Source organism: Triturus cristatus, chromosome 7, assembly GCF_964204655.1.
Source record: "Triturus cristatus chromosome 7, aTriCri1.1, whole genome shotgun sequence".
Lineage (NCBI taxonomy): Eukaryota > Metazoa > Chordata > Amphibia > Caudata > Salamandridae > Triturus > Triturus cristatus.
Window position 1 is genome coordinate 4568566 of NC_140590.1, and position 25759 is coordinate 4594324.

General features: G+C 50.6%; 1 protein-coding gene across 1 annotated transcript in view; it reads right to left on the minus strand.

Annotated features, from left to right (window-relative positions):
- The window catches only part of LOC146808669 (anionic trypsin-like), a 94937-nt gene that overhangs the window by 18556 nt on the left and 50622 nt on the right, over positions 1–25759 (minus strand). The gene's annotated exons all lie outside the window — the stretch shown is intronic.

The following is a 25759-nucleotide window of genomic DNA, read 5'->3' on the forward strand; positions in this document are numbered from 1 at the left end:
TTAGTGCGTGTACAAGCGTCTAAGTGTCTACACTAGATGCGAGGGCAGAAGTCTTCCATAATAATAGGGCTATGAATTACTTGCATAAAGACAGAGAAGCCGGGCCTCTGCTCGGTAGCTGGAAGAATGTTTACTTAAACTACTAGACAGGAATGCATTGGGCAGGGAGCGGAGCAGATAATTTCGAAGGTGAAATACAGTTTTTGGCAGGCAACAGGCTGATGTCAGGCACCGTGAGCCGCGCAGGAAATGAGACAAAGTTCATGGTCACAGATGCAGGCTCAGACTGGAGCTTTCAGAGGCAGAAGGCAAGAAAAGCTTGATGGCAGAATCAGGGCCTACTTGTCTGGATTGTAAAATGGCATAAGTGAACCATATAAAGCCGGTGGCCTTTCATACTTAGGAATGGAATATCCGACCTATTCATGGCGGATCTGAAAGAGGACATGTTGACGGTGGACGCACATGTGTTTGCGTCTTCATAACTGGAACTGGAGGGAACATACATGTACTTGTGATTCATACATGAAACCGTTGGGGTCCAAGATAGGGGACATAACTGATCAGAAAAATCCATATTTCCACACCTTCCAGCTGGAAAAACTGGAAGAATACACCCACAAAGAACTAAAACAATTCTGCAAGGACAAAGGGATCCCAACCACAGGATTGGGCACCAAGGAAGAAATGCAGAAAGCCCTGAAAGCCTGGGAAGAAGCCGAGGCCACTCCACCCCGCACCGAAGGGACCTCGGCCCGGGACGAAAACCTGCCGACCTCAACCCCGACAGATGGGGGGCGAGGCATCCCCGAAGCCAGCCTATCCCACGAAGAAATGCGAGAATGGGAGAGGGTCCGGACACACGAAATGGACCTCGCATGACTCCGGCTGGACGGTGAGCTCCTACTGGCGGAGAAGAAAATAGCCTTGGAGCAACTACGGCTGCAAGAGGAAATCGAAGAAAAGAAATGGCATCGGGAACTCGAAGAGAGACGGCTAACCCTCGAGCACGAGAGGAGCCTCAAAGAACTTGAACTGAAATCCAAAATGGGGGAGACCAGCACCCCCGGGGCCCGGGACGCTCTGCCACTGACCGAGCCAAAAGTTCATATCCCCAAGGATGTCGTCAAGGAATACTACAAGAACGACGACATCCAGCAGTGGTTCCGAGCCTACGAGGTAGCCATGACCTCCCATCGGGTACCCCGGAAGGATTGGGGTGCCGGCCTATGGGGGAGGTTCCTCAGCGAGGGCCGTGATACCCTGCTGCAACTCCCCGACGCAGTGATGACCTCCTACGACCACATGAAAGAAGCCCTACTCACCCGCTGTAGGAGAGTAGGGTCTGCTTTCTATGTTCACCCCCACTTTTTGCTTTTGCTTTACTGGTTTTCGACTTAGATGTGGCTGTGGGCCTGCTAATCAGACCCACAGCCCTGCTGTTCTTTCTCTAAATTAATACTATGTACTTTAGGTGCATAACCCATTTGGATAGGATCACCTTATTGGCCCCTGTACAGTGTACCCTAGGTACCCAGGGCATAGTTGTACCCTAGGCCTACCAGGGGCTGCAGCATGTATTATGCCACCCCTGGCCTGGCCTTCCATTTTGACACAACTGGCTGATCACTCAGCTGGGGCAAGGTCGTGTAATCACCCCTTGCTTAGGTGTAGTATTCCTATACCTAACTTACATATAGGCACATGTGTACCTATCAGTCACTCCTATGGCAGGCCTTGACAATCCTGGAGGCAGAGTGCTTGGTAACATGTGAGATGGTGCTCTAGCATGAGCTGAGCCTGTCTGCAGCTTTCGGAACCTTGTCCTTATAGCTGTTCTATGATATAGCCTACCATATACTCTTAAAGTGCCTTATAATCTTAGACGGTTATGGTAACTATGGTTTGGCTTTATCGAAACATGTCGTGTAAGGTGTCTAACACTGTGGAATAATACCCCCATGCCATTTCTGGACATGAGAATATTATTCCCCCCTTCTAGAGGGAAAGACATGTTAAAATCATACTTCAACTGTTAGCCTCTGACCAAAGCCTCAGCATCACAAAATGGATGCTGCTGCCACGACACAAGTCTGACCTCCTGCAGCTGGGAGTGATCCCAGCCAGGGAGGCCTGGACAATAGGTTTCCTGCTTGGGGGGGTGCTAGCACCTCCCCAGACAGCCTTTAGTGTATTGGGGCAGGGTGGGCTGAAAGGAATGAGACATGCCTGGGGCACACAAGGTGTTCCTTGCATAGTCCAGTTCAAACCGGCGCTGGGGCACTCCAGCCCCAGCTCTGGCGCGAAACTGGACAAAGGGAAGTGGGTGTAACCACCCCCTCCCAGGTCCCACCCATAAGGCGTGACCTAGCAGGTATCCCAGCCCCCCAGATTAGTATAAGAGTGGGAGTTGGGCCTCAAGACTTTAGATTATCCTGAACCTGCAAAACTGAACAGAAACTCTGGACCTTCGACATTCGACGAAAGAAGAAGACTGAAGAATCTCCCTTGTGGCCAAGGAGTGGCTACCCTGTGCAAACAGGCACCATCAAGAGACTACCCTTTGCTTTGCGACCGGTCTACGAGGAACCGACTGCAGAGCCCGACCAGAGCCTTGACTTCCAGACTTCTCCGACCCTCATCCACATCTGCAGCAGAGCTGAGATCCGTGGAGGCGACGAGCGACGTGGGACCGGCTACCTGGGAAAAGTGGCTAGTAACTTACAGCGCAGCTTCTGAGGTACCCTCGAAGTTGTGCACCGGGGATTGAGAAGCCCCAACCCCAAGCACCATCTGCACCGAAGATCAGCCCCCCACACTCCACGAGTCCTGCGTGGGGCCCTTCAGCATTTTCCTGCTTGCCGCGTCTGTCCGGTTGCTTGCCCGCTGGCTAGTGGCCTCTGTGACGACGCACCCTGAAATCTTCTGCGCTGGTTTGGCTCCTCCAGACTGGCTCCCGCTTCTCTGCAAAGAAGAAGCACCCCAGACCTTCCTGGTCTGCACCAGAAGCAAGTCCTTTGTTCTTCGTGGGTTCCGCTTGCCAAGGCTTGGTGAGTCCTAGTCCAACTTCGACGCCGCCGACAGCAAGAGCCTTCGTGGGACAGCTCGCCTCCTGGTCCTGGTCGTCCTCGACGCTTCCTGGTCCTCCTGGCTGCAGCGACAAGCTTCACCTTCACCTGCAATCTTCACGACATCGCCTGGTTCCTTCCTGGTTCCACGTGGTCACTGGCTAGTGACCTTGACTCTGTCCCTTCTGCTTGCAGGTTTCTTCTCTTCTTGATCCCAGCCTTGGGATCCACCGGACACTCTCCCCTGACTGCCTGTCAGCATCTTTCTTCAGGCATCCATAGGAGTCGACGAGGAAAACGATGCATCTTCACCCCTATGCACCCGCAGCCTGTGGGCTAGGTAACTTGGGTACTCCGGTGCTCATCAGGATAGTGACTATCCTAGTGTCTAGTTTTCAAGTCTCACCTTCCTAGCTACTCCGGAAGTGTCCTAAATCTACCGTTTTCTAAACTGTACTATTGCTATTGACTTTTACGCATTACGCGTGAGTGTTTCCACTCTGCACACGAATCCCGTGGGCCTCCCACTTCCTAACTAACGCTAGTGTAGTGTAGCCCCAGCGATTCCCTAGGCCTAGGCCTATTCTATTTCCGTGACAGTGGTTCTTATACCACTTACTTAGTATATGGTTTGCGTGGCCCTTAGGGCCTAACTGTATTACTTACCTGTGTGACTTACTGTATGCATTAATAAGACTGTGTTGTACTTACCTCTAATCTCATAAAGAGTGCTGAGGGTTTGCTTAGAATAAATACACTTTATTTTATATATATATCTGTTGTGGTGTCCTTTCATTTGGTATTCAAGGGATTATATAGGGTATCACAGCTGGCTTCACATGCCATTCAGAGTTTAGCCTAAGACTGCTCTTGTCCATGCTACCACTAGGATAGCTGGTCTATAAGGTTGACTTTACAACCAATCACCATAAGGGTATTTGGACTGATATAAGGTGTACACTAGAACTAGTGACATCATACATCAGGCCAACTTCTCACACCCGCTACGGACTATCAGCCGAGATGTACCGGCAGCGCTTCCGGGACTGCAAGAAGCTCCCCGGTACCACATGGGTCGAGTACGTGGACTTCTTCAGCCGGGCCTTTGAAGGGTGGATAAAAGGGAGCAAGGTCACCTCATACAATGAACTGTTCGACCTCATTGTCTGGGAGCACCTCGCCAACAACTGCTTTGTGGAACTAAGGCAACACCTCCTGGACAGTAAGCTGACCGAGCCCCGGAAGCTCGCCGCCGAAGCAGACCGATGGGTCAACACCCGGGTCCCCCGGAACCCCGTGGGGGACTACCAACGGAGTACCACGGGACCCCCTCGCCAGCGGGGCGGAGGAGGGGGGTCCCACCGCAGTCGAGAATTCCCGGCCGGACCGCCCAGAAGCCCTCCACGAGGCCAAGCCGCCAACCACACGTCCCCGACCCTGGGCCGAAGGGGGACCCCCATCGCCCGGCCTGGACCCCGACCACCAGTGACCTGCTTCGGCTGCCAGCAGACCGGCCACTATGCGAGCGACCCGGCCTGCCCCATGAACCGACGGAACGGGACCGCTGGGCCCCCTCCCCGACAAATAGCCGCCGCAGCCCTGGGGGAAGGAGTGAACGGGGAGGAAAACCGTGACAACGGATCCCCCGAGTGGGAACCAGCTGCCATGTCGCTCTTATGCCTGGGCTCCCGAGAAATGGTGCCCCGAGCGGCCATCCCAAGCAACACCCAGAAGTACCAGCAGTGGGTCACCATCAATGGACGACGGGCCGAAGCCCTCCGGGACACTGGGGCCAGCGTGACCGCTGTCCGCTGCCACCTAGTGACCCCCGAACAAATCCTGCCACATGTCCCATGCCCTGTCCGGACCGCGGACAACACCGAAAGCATGTGCCGGATGGCCAGGATCCCCTTCGAGTGGGGAGGAGTGTCCGGCACCCTAAAAGTGACTGTCCGCAACGACGCCCCCGTGGACTGCCTCCTGGGGAATGACCTAGAGAGCTCCCCCCGGGCCCAAGTGGAGTGCCGAGAGCATCTGGGGATGCTAGGGCTGCCCGAGTGGGCCTGCGCCACCACCCGGTCCATGACCGCCCAACCAGCCGCTGCCGCGGCCACCGACAAGCCTACGGGCCCAGAACTATCACCCTCCTCCGGCACGGAGGAACCCGACGATGAGGCCGGGCCATCTGAACCTCCTCCCGACGGGGCCGCCTCCCTCAGCGAGATCCCCGAGCTGGCCCAGTGGCGCCACGATGGGGGCCCCACCCGCGAACAATTCCAGCAAGAACAGAAGGCCTGCCCGTCCCTCGAGGGGGCCCGACAGCAAGCGGCCGCCCAGGCCTCGGGGGACTCCACAGGAACCCACTGGGTCTATTGGGACAATGACTTACTATATAGCGAGCAGAAAGTCGCCGAACTGGGAGCCGGCCGGGTGTTGGTGGTTCCCCTCCGGGTCCGGGAGTTCCTCCTGAACCTGGCGCATGACGTGCCCCTCGCCGGACACCTCGGGCGGGACAAGATTTACAGCCGCCTAGTGACCCATTTCTATTGGCCCCGAATGCGGAGAGATGTGGACCACCACAGCCGGTCCTGCCAGACCTGCCAGGCTAGCGGAAAGACTGGGGGTCGAGTTAAAGCCCCCCTCCAACCATTTCCAGCCGTCCACACCCCGTTCGAACGAGTGGGGATCGACATCATGGGGCCCCTCGACCCCCGAACCGCCCTGGGACACCGCTTCATCCTGGTACTGGTCGACCACGCCACCCGATACCCCGAGGCCATCCCACTCCGCACTGTGACAGCTCCAGTGGTGGGCCGGGCCCTGATGGGCATCTTCTCCAGGGTGGGGTTCCCCCGAGAAGTGGTGAGCGACAGGGGTACGAACTTTATTTCAAAGTACATGAGATCCCTCTGGCAACAATGTGGGGTCACCTACAGATTCACCACCCCTTACTACCCCCAGGGGAACGGACTGGTCGAGCGGTTCAACAGTAAGGGTGGGCGGAATTTGCGTAATCGCGTTACGCAAATCTCCGCGAAACGGTAAAAAATCTCCGCGAACATGCAGAAATTCCGCGAACACGCGGAATTGCTTGTTCGCGATGCTTTTTTCCTGTTCACAGTTGCTGTTTCCGTGCTCGGGGAGAAATATCTCGTGAACACGCATTTTGAGAACGCGAACATGAAAAATTTCGCGAAGTCGCGGAAAGCAGAATTTTGGGCAATTTTGCGTCCTCCGCGGAATGCGAAATTTCCGAAATTCCGCAAATTCCGCAAGCGGAACGGAATTTACCGCCCAGGCCTATTCAACAGAACCCTAAAAGGGATGATCAAGGGCCTGGAAGAGCCCCTGAGGAGGAGGTGGGATGTCCTGCTGCCCTGCCTCCTGTTCGCCTATCGAGAGGTACCCCAGAAATCCCTGGGCTTCAGCCCCTTCGAACTATTGTATGGGCACCCCGTCCGAGGGCCCCTCAGCCTGGTCAAGGAGGGTTGGGAGGCGAACGTCCAAGATGCCCCCCCCCGACGTCTACCGGTACCTCCTGACCCTGCGGAACCAGACTCGGAAGTTCCGGGCCCTGGCAGAAGCCAACCTCGAAGCCAGCCAAGAAGACATGAAGCGCTGGTATGACGCAAATGCCTCGACCATCGAGTTCGAACCGGGCCAGCAAGTCTGGGTCATGTCACCCGTGGACCCCTGCGCCCTGCAGGACAAGTGGACCGGGCCCTTCAAGGTGGTTGAGAGGAAGAGCCCCGCCACCTACCGGGTCGACATGGAGTCCCCGAGGAACCCCCTCCGGGTCCTACACGCCAACCGGCTCAAGCCCCACTTTGCCCGAACTGAACTAAGCCTGCTGCTGGCTACTGGCGATGGGGGCGAAAGCGACTCCGAGCCCCTACCAGACCTCCTGGGGTCCTCGGGCCAAGACGGCTCCTTGGAGGGCGTCCACCTCTCCGCCACGCTGACCCCAGAACAGCGCCATGACTGCCGGAGGCTGCTGCAACCATTCGCTGCCCTCTTCTCTCTCACGCCCGGGGTGACCCCCTGGTGCGTCCACGACGTGGATACCGGGGACAGCCCCCCTGTGCGACACCGCGCCTACAGAGTACCTGACCGAGTCCGAGCCTGCATACAGACCGAGGTCGCCAAGATGCTCGCCCTCGGAGTCATCGAGCCCTCAGACAGCCCGTGGGCCAGCCCGGTGGTCTTGGTGCCGAAGGCCGCCGCCCCCGGTACTTCTCCGGAACTCAGATTTTGTGTAGACTACCGGGGCCGGAACGCAGTCACCAAGACCGATGCCCACCCCCTGCCACGGGCAGACGAGCTGATCGATCGCTTAGGGGCCCCCCGCTACCTAAGCACCTTTGATCTCACCGCTGGGTACTGGCAGATCAAGCTCACTCCCGGCGCCCAGGAACGATCCGCCTTTTCCACCCCCGATGGGCACTACCACTTTCGGGTGATGCCCTTCGGTATGAAGAACGCCCCAGCGACCTTTCAGAGGCTGGTGAACAAGGTCCTGGCCGGGCTAGAAGCCTTCAGCACGGCCTACCTCGACGACATTGCAGTCTTCAGCGACCACTGGGCTGCGCACCTAGGACACCTCGGAGAAGTCCTGGCCGCTCTCCAAAGGGCCGGGCTCACAATTAAGGCCAGCAAGTGCCAGATCGGTCAAGGATCTGTGACCTATCTTGGCCACCAGGTGGGGAGTGGCCAGGTAGCGCCCCTCCAGTTAAAGGTCGATGCCATCCAGGCGTGGGAGCCCCCCGCAACCCAAACCGCTGTCCGGGCCTTCTTAGGCCTCACAGGCTACTACCGGCGATTTATTAAAGATTATGGCAGCATTGTGGGCCCCCTTCCGGAGCTCACTCGCAAGAAACAGCCCAAGGTGGTGCACTGGACGCCCCGCTGTCAGACCGCTTTTGAAGCCCTCAAGGCGGCCATGTGTGCTGCCCCGGTGCTACAGGCCCCTGACTACAGCAAGGAATTTGTGGTGCAGACCGACGCATCAGAGTACGGGATCGGGGCGGTCCTCTCCCAGATGGACGCCGAGGGCCTCGACCGACCTGTGGCCTTTATCAGCCGCCGACTGCTGCCACGAGAACAGAGGTGGAGCACCATCGAGCGGGAGGCCTTCGCTGTGGAATGGGCTCTCAAGAAGCTCCGGCCCTACCTTTTCGGCACCCACTTCAGGGTCCAGACTGACCACCGGCCCTTGCGGTGGCTCATGCAAATGCGGGGCGAGAACCCCAAGTTGTTGCGATGGTCCATCTTGCTGCAAGGGATGGACTTCACCGTGGAACACCGGCCCGGCAACGACCACGCTAATGCTGACGGCCTGTCCAGATTCTTCCGCCTCGGCGAGGAGAACCCCCAAGGAGATGGGTGACTCTCCCTGCCTTCAGCTGGGGGGGACGCGTGTTGGAGCCGGCCTCGTGGCGTGGTCCTGTTCCCCCTTGCTAAGCCGCATGAGGTCCCATGCACCTCGGGGCTCCTCCATTTTGGATTATATGTCACTCCACGTGACCACCTACGTGACCCTGCTCTACCTGGCCTCGGTCCCAGCGAGGCCCGACATCGAGGCGCCAACCCCTGGCCCGGGGGCTACCACGTGAGCCCTTCCCACTCCCGGCGGAGGGCAGTATCGATGGGACCCCCAACCGTCCTTCCACACCTAGGTGCGATCTCCCCACAGCTCTCTGGGGCCTGGCGCCTCTCCTGCTGGGCGTCTGGCCACGCCCTACCCGGCCTCTCCGCCCTCCTGGGCGCAAGGGTCCGGACATCAAAGGGCTCCAGACCTATATCTGGGGTGACCCGGCAACAAGACGACAGTTGTATCCCGGAGTCAAGAGACCTGCTGATCGGATCGCGGCTGACCCTACGGAGAAAGACTCTTCCTGAAACCACACTCTGAACCCTGCTGACGACGTCGCGGCTCCATCGTGCTTACAAGACCTTCACGAACCTTTGGGGCCCTGCTGACGCTGTCGCGGCCCGACCTTGTTGAAACGTACCATCAGAGCCCAGCTGACCTCGTCGCGGCTTGACCGAAGCGGACCTACCACCGGAGCCCTGCTGACTGTGTCGCGGCTCGACCCAAGCGGAACTACCACCCGAGCCCTGCTGACGCCGTCGCGGCTCTCCACGTCCGAGCCGCTCTGAGACCAGCACCCAAGGTCTGGCGCAGAGCCTTCCCGTACCTGGCTGGTACTAAGACTGTCCCGCTACCCTCTCCCTCCAAGGACATTGAGACTCTTACTGGATCACTCGATCCTACTGTAAATATTGAGCGTGCTCCTTTTTATATAAAGAACCAAGATAAGCAACTGATACGGAGTCCTGTGTGGTGGTGTTACTGGGCCTAGTACGATCATAGGAGAAGGACCTCTCCTAGGAGGCTTCTCAGCGGCGCTCGGCTATAACTTTGCGGTAGGAAGGTGCCCCGGAGTAGTCCCCCCGACTCCCCGGTGGTCCTCCCTCCAACAACATGGGACAGTTTGTTTTGAAGTTTGTGTTAGCATTGAGACCAGCGGTTAGTCTCATGATACAGCAGCATCTGATCTGTTGGCAGAACAAGCCTGTGGATGAGATTTTAAGGTATGCTAGATACTGTGGTGATGTGATAGAATCCAAGCACAGGAAGTTAAAGGATAAATTGATGCTTGTTCAGATGCAAACAGCTCAGGGACAGTCTAATGGGGGGACGTTGGGAAGGAAACAGGGAAACAATCAAGGAGGAAATCAAAATGCCTAGGGTCAGGGAAGACCAAAGTCAATTGATCCTAAGACAGGGATGGATGTGGCAACATTGAAAAAGACTACAGCATGTCATCTTTGTCACCAGGTCGTACACTGGAAACGCAAGTGTCCTTTGAACCCATTGAATCAGTTACAGCAGGAAGGAGAGATAGTTTAGGTTCCTGTGGGGGACATGGTCCCTACAGTGACTCGACCTAAGATGGTCAAAGGGGGGACGAGTGTTCCACAGGTGCAGGTTCCTCAACCACCCAAGATACAGAATATGCAACAGGGAGTTCGAACATACTTGCAGATGCCTATGTTTGAAGGGAGTGAGGAATACGGTCCAGACTCGTTGGCACGACTGTGCTTGGGAGGGGAAGAAGACTGTGCACTTGGAGCAGTATTAGAGGTGGATAAGAGGGGACCATTTGTGGAAGCCGACATTGATGGTCACTCTACAACCTTTTTGGTTGATACGGATGCTACTCGGTCGACCTCACGATCTGCAGTAGTCCCTGACTTACCTCTTTCGGGACAATCAATCCAAGTTGTTGGCGTAGCAAATAAGAAACTGACTAGCCCATTGACGGAGCCAATTCCAGTGAGGATAGGGAACTTTAGAGATCGGCACCAGTTTGTGGTGTGCGATTCCAGTCCAGTTTGCTTGTTAGGTAGAGATCTGTTGTGTAAGCTGAACTGCACTATCTATTGTACCCCAAAGGGAGTGGAAGTACAGACGAGGTATGATGATGCAACCTTTAAGGTTGCGAATCAGCGTGTGTGCGTAGAAATGTACCCAGCATTGACGGTGGAGGAACTTCCACTTGATCTGAGGGATTCTGTGTCAATTGATGTGTGGGACCTCAGTGGAGAGGAGATCGGATTGGTCAAAGGTGTAGACCCAGTGAAAATCCAGATTAAGCCAATTGTAGAGTTCCCGAGGACGCCCCAGTATAAGTTGTCACCTGAAACAATTGCAGGGATTAAGCCTGTAACTGAGTCTATGATCAAGCAGGGAATTTTGAAGGAAATAATGGGTAGTCCATGCAATTCACCTATCATGGGGCTACAGAAACCTAGTGGGAAGTTTAGGATCGTACAAGATCTGCAAAAAATTAATGAGATAGTCGTTCCATGTTGTCCAGTGGTACCGAATCCGTCTGTGATCTTGTTTCAGATCCCATGTGAAGCCAAATGGTCCACAGTGATTGACTTGTGTCAAGCTTTCTTCTCGGTTCCTCTGCATGAGGAGAGCCAATTTCTTTTTGATTTTCGGCTGGAAGATCGTGTGTTAACGTGGTGTCGTATCCCACAGGGGTATACTGAGAGCCCGTCTATTTTCAATCAGATCTTGAAAAAGAATCTTGAGGGTCTTGTGTTGCCCCAGAACTCTGTTCTGGTGCAGTAAATCGACGATCTGCTTGTTACGTCAGAAACTGAAGACGCTTGCAGGATCGATACCATTACCTTGTTGAATTATTTGGCGGAAAATGGACACAAAGTGTCTCCGAACAAGCTGCAGTACTGTTTGAGCGAGGTACAGTATTTGGGTCACAGAATTGAGAAAGGCAAGAGAAAGGTGTCACCAGATCGCATTGAGGCTATTATGAAAATGCCTGTGCCCACTACTCAAAGAGAAGTCTGAATGTTCTTGGGAATGGTTGGTTATTGTCGCCAATGGATCCCTAACTTTTCCTTTGAAGCGAGGCCTTTACAGTGGCTGACGCGTAAGGATGTGAGTGATCCGTTACCATGGGACAAAGACTGTTTAAGGTCATTTTTGAAGCTGAGAGAAGCCTTGTGTTGCACACCAGCTTTGGGAATGCCTGATTACAACAAGGCATTTGCCTTATTTTGGTGTGAAAGGGAAGGTTGTGCATTGGCAGTTTTGACTCAGAATCATGGAAGTGTCCGTAGACCAGTTGCCTATTTCTCAGCTACTTTAGATCCAGTAGCTTCTGCGTTGCCCGGATGTCTCAAATCCGTTGCTGCAACAGGTGTCAGTATCGAAAGATGTGAGAGCGTTGTAATGGGTCACTCGCTTACAGTTTACGTACCACACTCTGTTGAATTGTTGATGACAAGGACTAAAACACAGCACCTCACGAATAACAGGTTGACGCGTTATGAGCAAGTCATCCTTGCTGCAGATAACGTGACGTTGAAGAGGTGTTCTGTTTTAAATCCTGCCACATTGTTGCCTATTCCAAAGGTAGATGATGATGAAGATTGTGAGGACCATGATTGTCTCGATGTGATGGAACTATGCACCAAACCAAGACCTGACATTGTTGATGAGCCGCTTCCAGTTTCAGATGAAATTTTCTTTGTGGATAGTTCATGTTTAAGAGACAGTGCTGGTCGATTAAGAGCAGCGTTTGCTGTATGTACCATCACAGGAGTGGTTGAAGCCGCTGTACTCCGCACAGGTGGCTGAACTTATTGCTTTGACCCGTGCCTGTTTGGCTGCTGACAAGATTCGGATAACGATTTATACCGATAGTCAGTACGGGCTTGGTGTCGTTCATGACTTTGGACAGTTATGGTCACAGAGAGGGTTCATGACATCTTCTGGTTCACCCATCAGAAATAGGGAATATATGAGACAATTGTTAGAAGCATTGCAATGTCCGGAGGAAATCGCAGTTGTTAAATGTTCTGCGCATAGCAAGGGGAATGATTTTGTGTCACTAGGTAATAGCTATGCAGATGAAGTTGCTCGATTTTGTGCAGAACAGGGATGCATATTTACTGAAGGGCACGTTGAGAAAATCCAAGAAAGAACCGATTTCAACGTGATGTTAGCCATGGCTGATACATGGGAGGAACTAAAACGGTTGCAGGATGAAGTCTCTGATCAAGAACGGGATAGTTGGGTACGAGCTGGATGTGAGAAGGGAGATGTGGATGTATGGATTTCGAATGATGGAAGAGCTGTGTTGCCGGAATGTCTGTTGAACCCAATGGCAAGATTGATACATGGTGCTGTACATCTTGGTAGAGATGCGATGATGCGAGTGCTCCGCCAGACGTGGTACAATCCAAAGTTTCGTGCAATAGCTGAAGCTGTGTGTCAGAGGTGTGTTACGTGTCAGCAAATTAATGCAGGGAAGAGGACTGCTGTGACTTTGAGCCACATTGGGTGGTCAGGAGGGCCTTTCAATAGAATGCAGTTGGATTTCATTGAGATGCCAAGGTGCAATGGGTTGAGGTACATATTAGTTGTAGTATGTGTTATTTCTAGATGGGTGGAGGCTTACCCAACCCGTAGGTGAGACACACTCACCGTAGCTAAACTATTACTGAGAGAGCTTATTCCGAGGTTCGGTTTCCCAACCTCTTTGGAGTCAGATAGAGGGACACCCATCCATAGTGAGATCATGAAATTGGTTTGTGCTGCCTTAAATGTGGATCAAAGGTTGCATTGCAGTTATCGACCAGAAGCTTCTGGGATTGTGGAACAAGTTAATAGGACTTTGAAAGCACGGATGGCAAAAGTGTGTTCTTCGACGTCTTTGAGCTGGCCAGACGCATTACCCTTAGTTCTCATGAGCCTTCGTAGTGTTCCTGATAGGAGGACTGGGTTGTCACCGCATGAAGTACTTATGGGAAGAGCGATGCGTTTGCCAGCGATACCTGCTACTGCTTTGATTAACATCACTGATAACTTGATTCTCGACTACTGTAAGGGCCTAGCTGACGTAGTCTGTTCTGTGTCTCAGCAGGTGCAAGCAGCAGCTGTTCCAACCACAAGTGACCTGTGCCACGACTTGTGCCCATGGGATTGGGTACTTGTGCGTAAACACGTGAGGAAGAGTTGCCTGGATGCTCGCTGGCGTGGTCCATACCAGGTAATCCTGGTTACGAATACGGCAGTGAAGTGTGGGGGATTGCCGAACTGGGTGCATGCCTCCCATACCCGCAGAATTCCAGCACCCTTGGAAGATACAGCCCCTCTCGTGAATGAAAATCCAGCTGAGGTGGCAGAGCCATCTGAGAGGGAAAGCCAAGCTGTGAGGGTTGTTCATGCAGTTGGTTGTGCACTAGATCGAGCTGAAAGGGGATGTGTAAATCGAAGTCCCGAATTTGACTCAGATGAAGAAAGTGTTGCTGTGGGTGGAGTAGAGTCAAATTCTGCTGAAGAAGGAAGTAGTGCACAGGGTATTCGAAGGGAGAGCAGAAGTGCCACAGAAGCAGAAAGAGTTTGGCCTGTGGATCAGAGACGGGTAAACTTGCGATTGGCACCTGGAAGAGATCTTGTCCCAGTTTCTGAAACGTCTGAATCGGAGCAGAGTGACGAAGAGCAAGCTCGAGTTAATCTGAGAAGATCGAGGAGAGTAAGAGTGCCATGTCAAAGGTACGCCTCACCAGAGTGGACATACGCTGTGACTGATGCCAGGCATACCGAGCACGGGGAGGCTAAGATCCTTGACATTGGTCAGCAATTCTCCGAACCTGAAAATAGAACTGTTACTGAAAATTCCAGGATTGGAAATCGATGGAATACTGACCCTCAATATTCTGAATCCACCGCTTCTGAGTAAAGTTTGTGAGCTGATCTTGGAGACATTGGTTTTTCCGACTTTTGCTGTTATACCAACACCTCAGGAGTTGGTGATACTTCGTCTCGAAATATTGCAAGGAGTTTTAGAGCTTTTGGGACCGAATGTTGTTCTGGACTGATAATGAACTCTTTTTGTTGTATATAAGTCTGAAAGAAGATAACCTAGACCCGAGTGGAAGAAGAATACATTTAGGGACTTTACGTTACAGAAAACGAAAGAGGGCAAGGGATGTCTTTTATGGACTGTGTAAATAAGGAACTGAAAATTGCTAGGGGATTTCCAGCATCAAAGTGTTGATTGAACTGATTTGACAAGCAATATTTGGATGAGAAAGAGACTTTTACTTATTGCTATCGAACTGAATTCTGAGAACTTTACGAGAATGGCAGAAGCTGGAAATACTCACCGTAGGGCTAAATTAGTGATAGGTACACTTTTAGGGGTAGTGATAGCTGCTATAGTTGCGATAGTTGTAGCCTCATATATAGTGTCATATGAGCAAGAGGAGGAGGTACAGGGGACACCTACACCTACCACTTCTAGTCAAAAAGGGGTAACTATAGGAGATCAAAGAGCTTTGATACTTGAAGAGAGTCGTAGATTTCACATAGATCTGTCTAGAAGTGATTTTAAGCTCAATGCTTATGCGAAGCTGTTGTATGAGTACGTGGATGCGATGGATGCGAAAGATTGCTACGTGTGCATGCAGTTACCTTCTTCAGTAGATGAGGGTATTAGATACCATCATCTTCCATTAACCTATGGGATTTCTTGCAGCTTATTGCTTAGCATCTTTTATGAGAGGAGACAGTTTGAGTTCTTCTTTTCTAATTATGATGCAGTACTTCCTGAAGTTCCGGCCTATAAGCATTTTAATAAGTATGATTATTATAAGTCAGAGGATAGACTTCGGACTTATTTCATACCGACTATGAGTTTGGATTCAGCTTATGCGCACCAACATAATTTGACATGTTTATTGTCGGAGACTGAAAAGAAGTTTATTGGTCAAATTGAAGATAGATATAGAAAACTAACCCAGACACGAAATACAGGAGAGAGTCCAGTAGATTGGACCGATGAGGAGAGATTGCACAGATCTAAGGTGAGTTATGGACCTATAGCGTCAGATCAAACGCAGAAGGGGAAGTTGTGTGTGAGACGTCCTCAAACCTATTATGAGAAGGTTTCGGTGGGACAGAGTACGTGTGATTATACATTTACTATGGAGGACTCTGCTAAGAACTTTTTGCAAGGTCCGGTACAAGTGATTCCAACGGTGTATTTTGTGTGCGGAAGGAATGATTATGTGAGGTTGCCTGCGAATTGGTATTGTACATGTTAATTGGCTATCATTTTTCCAAAGATTTATCATACAGAAGATTTGAATCTTTTGGAAACATGACATCATTCTAAAGTACGGAGAGCTGCAAGTGCAGGAGCAGTGATTGGGGATATCTTTGGAGCAATGATACCGAGTTTGGGTGTGGTTTTGAATGACGGAAGATAAGAAAGTTGGCGACTGTGGTTGATGAATTGTCAAAGAATACTGCGGGGTCATTGCTGTTGGTGGATGGAGAGATGTTATCGATAAGGACGATGGTTTGCAAAATCGTCTTGCTTTAGACGTATTATTGGCAAAAGAGGGCGGAGTCTGTAAATTTTCGAAAGTTCAGGAATGTTGGACGTATATTCCAGACAACAGCAAGGATCTGGAGAAATTTATAGACAAAATTACCACGATTTATGTTATGTTATGTTATAGGTTTGTTGAGCGCGACAGCTGCCCCAGCAACGGGGCGTCCCGGCGCTAAGAACCATAGCACAACCTACTGGGGGGGGGGGGAGGGTAGGGAGAGTAGAGACTACATGAGAGGGAAGAGGTGAGTTTTTATTGCTTTGCAAAAAGCGGACAGATTGTCAAGGCGGCGGATGTGGAGGGGCAGGGAATTCCATAATTTTGCTCCCAAAAGTCTGAAGGAGCGACCCCCGATACGGCAGAGCTTCGTGCGGGGGACCACTACTAAGTGTTGGCCCATGGAGCGAAGATTGCGTTGGGGGGTGTAAGGTGTTAGCAGCGATCGGAGGAGTACGGGACCATCAGTTTTAAGGATTTTGAAAGCAATGGTAAGTGCCTTAAATTGAATACGGGCTTCCACCGGAAGCCAGTGGAGTCTTTGTAAGATGGCTCTAGCAGAGCACCTTCTGGGAAGGCCTATAATTGCCCTGGCTGCTGAGTCTTTGTAAGCTGGCTCTAGCAGAGCACCTTCTGGGAAGGCCTATAATTGCCCTGGCTGCTGAGTCTTTGTATGCTGGCTCTAGCAGAGCACCTTCTGGGAAGGCCTATATTTGCCCTGGCCGCTGAGTCTCTGTAAGCTGGCTCTAGCAGAGCACCTTCTGGGAAGGCATACATTTGCCCTGGCTCCTGAGTCTCTGTAAGCTGGCTCTAGCAGAGCACCTTCTGGGAAGGCCTATATTTGCCCTGGCTGCTGAGTCTTTGTAAGCTGGCTCTAGCAGAGCACCTTCTGGGAAGGCCTATATTTGCCCTGGCCGCTGAGTCTCTGTAAGCTGGCTCTAGCAGAGCACCTTCTGGGAAGGCCTATAATTGCCCTGGCTGCTGAGTCTTTGTAAGCTGGCTCTAGCAGAGCACCTTCTGGGAAGGCCTATATTTGCCCTGGCTGCTGAGTCTCTGTAAGCTGGCTCTAGCAGAGCACCTTCTGGGAAGGCCTATATTTGCCCTGGCTGCTGAGTCTTTGTAAGATGGCTCTAGCAGAGCACCTTCTGGGAAGGCATACAATTGCTCTGGCTGCTGAATTCTGAATTCGCTGAAACCTGGTTGTTTCGGCTTTGTTAGCGCCTAATAATAGGACGCTCGCATAGTCCAACCGGGCAAGGATGGTGGATTGGACAATAAGCTGCCGTGTTTTGGAGTCAAAGAAGCCTAGAATGGGATTAAGGCTTCTCAGCAGCCCAATGCATGTTGCTGCTACTTTTTTAGTGTGAGTTTGGTAGTTCAGCGAGGAGTCTAGCCATACTCCTAGGTTTTTGACCAGAGATTTGGGAGGGGGGATGGGGCCCAATAAGGGGGGCCACCAGTGATCATTCCAACAACTGGTGCTCTTGCCCAGGAGTAGCACCTCGGTTTTCCCTGCATTCAGTTGTAGGCAGTTTGCAGTCATCCACTTGGCGATTGCAGCCAACCCATCCCTAAATCTTGTAGCGGAGACCGAGGGCATATCAGTAAGGGTAATTACCAGCTGTGTGTCGTCGGCGTACGACACCAGCGTGAGATCCCATTCTTTGGCCACTGCCGCAAGGGGCTGCATATACAAATTAAAAAAGGATGGACTGAGGGAAGAGCCCTGCGAGACTCCTTGGCCGATCGCATGTGATTGGGAGATAAATGGGGGGGCTGACACGCGAAAGGATCTGCTCGTGAGGAACGATCGGAACCACTCGAGTGCCAGATCACTGGTCCCAATGCTTTCCAAGCGACTCAGTAGGATATTATGGGAGACCGTGTCAAAGGCTGCGCTGAGATCGAGCAATATCAGCGCAGCACTCTGACCGGTGTCCATAATCCTTCGGAGGTGTTCAGTGGTGGACAGAAGGGCGGACTCCGTACTATGTCCAGGCCTAAACCCGTGTTGGGAGGGGTCCAAGATGTTATTTTTGGCCATATGGTCAGTGAGTACGGTGTTCGCATGGGCTTCTGCTAATTTAGACACCCAAGGGAGCAAGGAGACGGGCCTGTAGTTCTCCTGCTTAGTGGGGTCTAGATTGGGTTTTTTAATAATGGGGGTAATACAGGCCTGTTTCCAACATATGGGTACTGTGGCCGATGAAAAGGAGAGATTAAGGAGCGAGGTCAAGGAGGGAAGAAAGAAGTCCAGAGCTCCTAGAAAATGGGCTGGTCTCATGGGATCTGAAGGGGCACCGGTTTTCACTTTCCTGCAGAATTTAGCTAGGTCTTCAAGAGTGATAGCTGGCAGATAGGTGAGCCTGGGACCTTTAAATGAGAAATTGGGGGAGCTAGTGTGGTCAGAAGGGATATGTGAAAAGGTGTTATAGATCTTCCTCACCTTTTCTGTAAAGAAAGTGGCGAGGTCCTCGCATTGCTGAGTGGAGGAAATACACGAGGCAAGGTTGCCACTGTTTTGTAGTTTTTGGACCAGTTTAAAAATTGTTTTCGTGGGGTTGGAGCTGGAGTCGATTTCCTTGGCATAGAAGGATGCGCGAGCAGTGCGTATAGCTTTATGATATGACTTGAGTGTGGCCAAATAAAGAGCTTTGTCCTTGTCCCTATAGTCTTTCCTCCAATGACGTTCCGCTCTTTTGCATTCCTTTCTAAGAATTTCAAGTTCTCGTTATACCATGGGTTAGAGGGGGTGCTCCGTCCTCTAGTCCATTTGGCAGGTATGATAGTGTCGAGTCCTTTGGTGACCCAATCCTGAAAGGCGGCATATGATGTGTTAATGTCATTTGTGATCTCAAAGTTGGGTTCTCCTAAACTGGCAGGAAAATCCATATTCTGGAGTTTATGCCAGGGCCGTTTAAGACAGGAGGCGGACGACGCCCTGTTAGATTGGATAGCGGCCGGTATCACAAATGTGACAAGGAAGTGGTCAGTCCTTCCCATGGGTTTAGGAGGATCTGCTCTTGCTTCCGGAATATTAGTGAAAACCGGATCGAGTAGGTGACCAGCAGAGTGAGTAGGGAGTTGTATCAGAGGGGTCAGCTGCAAGGCAGTCAGGTCCGCTAGGAGATTACTGATGGTTGGATCCGAGATGGAATCGAAATGGAGGTTTAAGTCCCCTAGGATCGTGAAATTAGCGGAGCGTGCAACCAGAGCATGGGCTATCTCTAGGAATTCCTCTGTGAATTTAGAGGTGGGCCCCGGGGGTCTATAGATAAAAAGGCTAGAGAAGGAAAAATGAGGGCTAGTGGTGATTTTAACACGTGCGCACTCGCAGCCCGTAATATCTTCCTTTACAAATGAACAAGTGTATGATGTTCTATAGATGGCGGCAATGCCGCCCCCCCTAGAGTCTCTATTAATGGCGGACATAGAGAATCCATCTGGTAGCGTAAGATTCGGGATGCTAGTTAGTTCATCCTTGAGCCAGGTTTCACTCAAGAACAGTATGTCTGGGTTCTCGTCTGTCAATAACGTAAATACCTCAGAATGGTGCTTTACCAGGGACCTGACATTAAGCTGAGAGATTGTGAGCGAGGAGTGGTTCCTTCTGGTGGCTCTGTGTCGGGGCAGTCTTGGTTCAGATATAATTAAGTTACAGGAATTACACTGAAGAGCAGTCTGACCCATGCAGCCCTCTAGCTTGTGACAGCGTAGGCGTGGGTTAAGTGCTAGGAGATGATTTTTATCATAGCAGTGTGCCGTCCGAGTTTTCTGAGCAGGGGGACTGGCGAGAGGCGATGACTTGGCGATGACGGGCGCAGACGGGCTTGCCTTAGGCGCGCCCGCTGCGCCCGTCCGCTGCGCGTACGGTAAAGACACATACTTTTATGGGAAGGGAGGAAAGGGGCGTGTCCTCCAAGTGGGCGTGGCCTATCTGCACGCCGGTAATGGCACCGTGGTTGTTTGCGAGTCCGCTGACAGCGCAGGGGCAGCTGTGCGGTGTGCTTTTAGGACCAAGTCCTGTGAAGCCAGGTGAGTCAGTGCTTATAAAAACAACAGTTTATCCACAAGTGACACACAAATATATAAAAACAGATTAGTGGCAATCTCCCGGCTTTCCGCCTCAGGAGGTTACGGATTTGACTGAAGAGGGTGTGTGTGAAAAGATTGGTGAAGGATTTGGTCGTGTGGGAAGTTGGTTTGCTTATTTGGGAAAAGGATTCCTTGGATTTGTGTTGAAGCCACTCATTATTGTTGTGGTTTGCGTGATCTGCTTGTGGGGACTTATTAGAGCCTGCAAGTGGTACAGGGGAAATAGAGGTGAAAGAGCTCTCAGAGCGAATGAGAGGCGAATGGCGAGACTGCAGGACAGTCAATATCAAAATCTTAAGCGAATGGAGAGGTTCCGGCAGAGTAGGATGGCAACAAGCACTTTTTAGGTCGGTTCTTTCTCCAAGGGAATGAGATTGTGATGGTGTGATGACAATTGTCATCAAAGTGGGGAACTGATACAGCGCCATGTGATTCTGAAATTTGTAGGGGTGCATTATATTCACCGTTAGTCAGCACCCGCATATTAATCGATGTATGTTTAGAGGTACCACAGAAATGTATTTGCTGTAACAGTTTAACATAGAAGTGATAGAAATGTAATAACGTTTTGTGAAAATTAACGTTGCAAGCTATTGTGAATGTATTAGTAACAAGTTCAATGATTAGTTTTCGTATAATGCAATGTATTAGATTAAACGTGTGCCATGTTAGCATTAGATACGTAGGCTGCTTATATATTCAAATTGAGAATAATGAACTAATGTTTAGAATGTGATTTAGTAGCGTGTTTAATTTTGTAAAGGCCCGATCGCATATACGTTAGAAGAGAAGGCCTGTTCATTTCTTATATTAGCTAACGTTGTAGGCCGAAAAAGATTCCCTTGGTAAAGGCTTGGGTTGCAGAGAAATGTAAAACCTTAAGATGCGAAGAGTTTCTTTTTTCTGTTCCCATGTTTCTGTTGCAGGTGCAAGGACATTTAGCTCGTTAGTGAGAATAAGTCTTTGTTTTAGGAGTTGAGATGCTGTGAGAAGCCAACAGGGGAGTGTATTGGAATGTGCAAATGTTACATCTAGTATGGAAGGTGCCTGGGACCCAAGGTCAAGCTAACGGACATTGGACGACAGACAGCTCCTGATGGAAACTTACCGAAGGAAGACCTGGCTGAAGAGGTGTGCCGAAGGCGTGTTCTACGATTTTGGGGTTTTGTATTAGGGACAGTGCCCCGTGGGTTGAGCAGATGAGGTTTAGGCGGGAAGCTAGAAGGAGCATCTTAGATCGAGCTCTGACTAAGTGAATATACTTCTTAGGAAGTTTTCACTTCTGACACCTTTTTCTTGAATCTCTTACCTGGGAGGGAATGCTAAGTAGGGATGCCACTTTAGAGTAGTGTAGGGATAGAAATGGTTTGACTAATGATTCCCAAAATTGATTTTAGCATAACGATCCTTTATCTGATGCTTTTAGAATCTGTAATTCTTTTCATTTTCAGTCTGATGAGAATTTTGCGTAGGCTCGCCTTTGTATTAGTGCCCATTTATCTTTTGTGCCTCGTTTTGAGGTGTCTTTATGTTCAGATGTTTTTGCTTATAATAAAATCCCGAAAATCTTAGACTCGGAGTCCTTGGTCCTTTCCAAATGATGTCTAACTGTGGTAGATATATTTTGATAATCGTGTTCATTCCCTCTACGCTGTCTGGCAAATAGAAAGATCCTGGCGACCTGTGAGGGTTCTTGTGGATAATTAGGTAGACAAGAATCCGGCCCTATCAGACCCAAGGTGGGATGGGCTGTGGGAGGGGCTGTCAGAGAGGGACCCAAGGGTGGAGGGGCTGTCAGAGAGGGACCCAAGGGTGGAGGGCCTGTCAGAGAGGGACCCAAGGTGGGAGGGGCTGTCAGAGAGGGACCCAAGGGGGGAGGGCCTGTCAGAGAGGGACCAAAGGTGGGAGGGGCTATCTCAGAGGGACACTGACATTGGATGTGGCTCCCAGAGAGGGTCTTAGCAAGGGAGGGGCTGCCAGTGAGTGAAACAGGGTGGGAGGGCCTGTCAGAGAAGAACCCAAGGTGGGAGGGGCTGTCAGAGAGGGACCCAAGGGTGGAGTGCCTGTCAGAGAGGGATCCAAGGTGAGAGGGGCTGTCAGGGAGGGGAGGGTCCTGCCAAGGAAGGGCTGCCAGAGAGGGTCTTACCAAGGGAGGGGCTGCCAGATAGGGAAACAGGGTGGGAGGGGCTGTCAGAGAGGGACACTGACATTCCATTCTAGGAACTGCCAGAGAGGTCTTTCTTCCATGAGAAAGCGTGTGCAGGTCCCTGTCAGGGGAAGAGCTCTGAGAAGGCTTTGTTGGGTCTCGCCTAAAGCTGTTTGTAGGCAGACACACTTCTCCGAGATTGTTAAATTGGGATTGGGGTCAGCCTCCTCCTCATCACTGGGTACTTTTGTTACCTGCCTCAGTTGTCTGCTCTGGATTTGACTGCTTTTCATCCCCATTCCTGTATTTATTGCACTGGGGAACATTCCCATCTCACAATGTTCTGATTCGAGGAGTTGTATCTTTCCACTACTGATGTGAGGGAACTATTTTTAGGTCTCACCTACTGTGGACCAAACCAAACACGTACAGTGGGTTTATTGTCACTCTCATCTGCTCGCTCTTTATTTGAAGGATTGCCTTCCTCTTTTTGTATGTTTCCATCCCCTGAGGCAGGCCACAGTAGGGCCGACCAATGCCCAGTGTACTTGGCTTGACCCCTCAGACATGTATACACTAGGAAATGTTGTCTAATGCATGATTGGCATTTCTAAAACTCCTCTAAGGCCACAGTAGATGATAAAACAACTACATCCTTGGTATGGAAGTCTAAATGTCACCGGTGGACTGCAACACTTTTTCAGGACTACCAATAGAGCCAGACTCTTGCAGTTCAAACCTGTAGTGTGATCCGTTAAAATAACACTTTTCATAAGTGACAAAACTTCATTTTAAATATTAATAAGTCACCTCTAAGTAGGCCTTTTAGCCCACAAGGTGGGATGCCTAGTTTTCAAAAAATGGGACATATAGACATTGAATATTACCAATTTCCTACAGTGACAAGCCCCTAAAAGCTATTGTCACTGTGGCATGCTCAGGCTGTCGAATGAAGAAAACTAGAGAGGAAATGTATATAATAATTTTGCTAACTCTAGTTTGAGGCAAGCTAGAGAAATGGTTCAACCACTATTTTTAATGTTTATTACAAATATTATTCAATGCTGAAGTTAGATTTTTGTTAAATATTTTGAAATAGTAACCTTTAAAAATGTTATCTTTCCGCTGCTTCGAGCTCCTGAAGATAAATTTTAATTAGCCCCTCATCAGATGCCCCTGCCAGTGCTTGACCCTAATTAGACTTTGAAACTGCTCCCAGGCCAGAGACAACGACTTGAGTCTGGGGACAGCATGGGCTGGGGACGAGATATGGGACACCGGTCAGCCCAGATAGGAGTGTTCAGGATTTTAATCTACTTAATGGGGCAAGGGTGATACCTGCCTATTGGGGTCAAGTGGAAGTGAAAGTCTGAGGAAGGGAAGCCTTTGAACGCTAGTCAATTGAACGTCATCCCAGTGGGAGGTGGAGCTGGTCCCAGAACAAGTTTGGTGCAGCTGAGGATCCGGGGATGGCTTATTTCTCTAAATGCACCTGTGACTAGCCCACAGGCTCTCTTCAGAGCAGGAGGAACGCACCTTCTAGGATTTCCCTTACAAAAGTGCACTCTGGGATAGTTGCAGTCTGGCAAACAGGATGTGCTGTGAAAGCGGGTTGGTTTTCCCCCAAGATCAGCCCGACATCTGTTAAAGTTAAAACTTGACTTCACCACCAGCTCCTCAGGAACACTTTCTGGACCTGTGGAGAACAAAGGAGGAGGGCTGACCCTGCAGAGCTGGGCATGCTCCTAGTTCTACCCAGGGCATAATAAAAGTGGACTCCAAGGGTCAGTCGGCCTCCTGTGTGGCTACTAGGACACCAAAAGCAGCATGAGACCTTCCTCCTGGAGTGACCAGTTGCAACGGGAGGCGGACTGGTCCCCGCTGCTTGAGTGTATCCTGATCACTAAGTGCTGTTGCACCAGGACTTATTCTGAAATAGCTGAGAAATTTGGATTTAGAAACTATTTGGACCTCCGGAGGACCAGTACCAACCACCTAAGTCAATCTACCCAGGCCCCAAACTTGCTAGCTGAGAAGATCAGGTTGGCCCCACTTAGAGCATTTTTCTGGTAGAAAATCCGGTTTGGCAGACCCTCGCGGCAAGCCTATGGGACTTCGGTGTGAAATTGCCAGGTGCCGCCTGCCCGCATTGCCCACTGTAGTTTTCCGAGCTAAAAAAATAAGAAATTCCAAAGGTAGAAATCTGACCAGGTGAAGGCAACAAACATATATGAGCGATGACAGGACTCCCCTGTGTGCAAAATATGAAATTTCTCACTCTGAGCTTTTCTCACCAAAACAAGCGGCTTACACTGGACCTCGTTCAATGCCTATCCAACTTCGAGAGGGACTATCCCACAAACAGCCTGCTGCCTCGCCCTGGTCCGGAGTGAGTTTGCCTCCCACTTCAGAGACTATGGACCTGGTTTATAATTTGGCGGATAACCTTTCCTCTGTCAGGGTGAGATTCGAATCACCGAGGAAGATGCCAGTCACCAAATGATGAGATGCACGCGTACCCAGCGGGCATTTCAAGCACTGACAGCCACCATAGTCAAATAATGACTGGCCCATACCCCAAAGATACATTCATTTTTTTACTTTCAAAAAGAAAAACCCAACGTTTGATTTTCGTTTTGAAAATTAAAAAAATGCACCCCATGCTATAAGAGTTTCCTCCCCTGGTCAGGGGGTCATTTAGCACTTTTCAGTGCCCCTTACTGCCAAGTTTTACCTTATATGTCCGCCCATCTAAATTAGGTGCGCAGACATATAGCCAAACCTCTGAAGTTAAAACTCTCTGCTCTGTGCCATAGCTACCAGGGATTACGTATGGAAACCTTGTGTTGGACCTAAGAAGCTGGTGGCTTTGTTGCTTGTTGTGGAATACCATCCCCTCAACTAATAATTTGCGTTCTTACGGATCGGTAAACTGAAAAAGAATATATATGGCTGCTGCGTCAATCTGTAGATGCTTGCGTGCATGGTGACATCACGCATGCGCACATACAGATTTTTACCCGCTACCAGCAGCCGTCACATATTCGCATGACTTCTTTTTTTCCTTTTTTTTCTGATGCTGCAAAGCATCAGCTTTTCACACATGCAGCACACCATCAGCAAAACTCACTGCCAAAACCAATAGGTCAATCAACCAAGTAATCAGTCAATCAATCAATCGGGGTTTTTGGAAAGGGCGACTACTCACCCGTAATGGTCTCACGGCGCTGGATCAGCACGGTGAGACATATTGGCTCTGTCCACACTTGTTTATGTTGATTTCAGCTCTCCGTGGGAGTGAATCGCTTCCTTTCTTTATCCGATCCTAGACGTAATATTTGTTCTTCTTTTTAAAATTTAAAATACAAGAAATCGCTTTGTTCTCTGCGGACCGATTCACAATGGTAAACTTAGACAAAAAGTCTAACTTTACTACAGTTCGGTATTCACAAAGGTACGTTACTACAAGTAAAGTTAGAGTTTTGGTCCTAAGTTTACCTTTGTGAATACA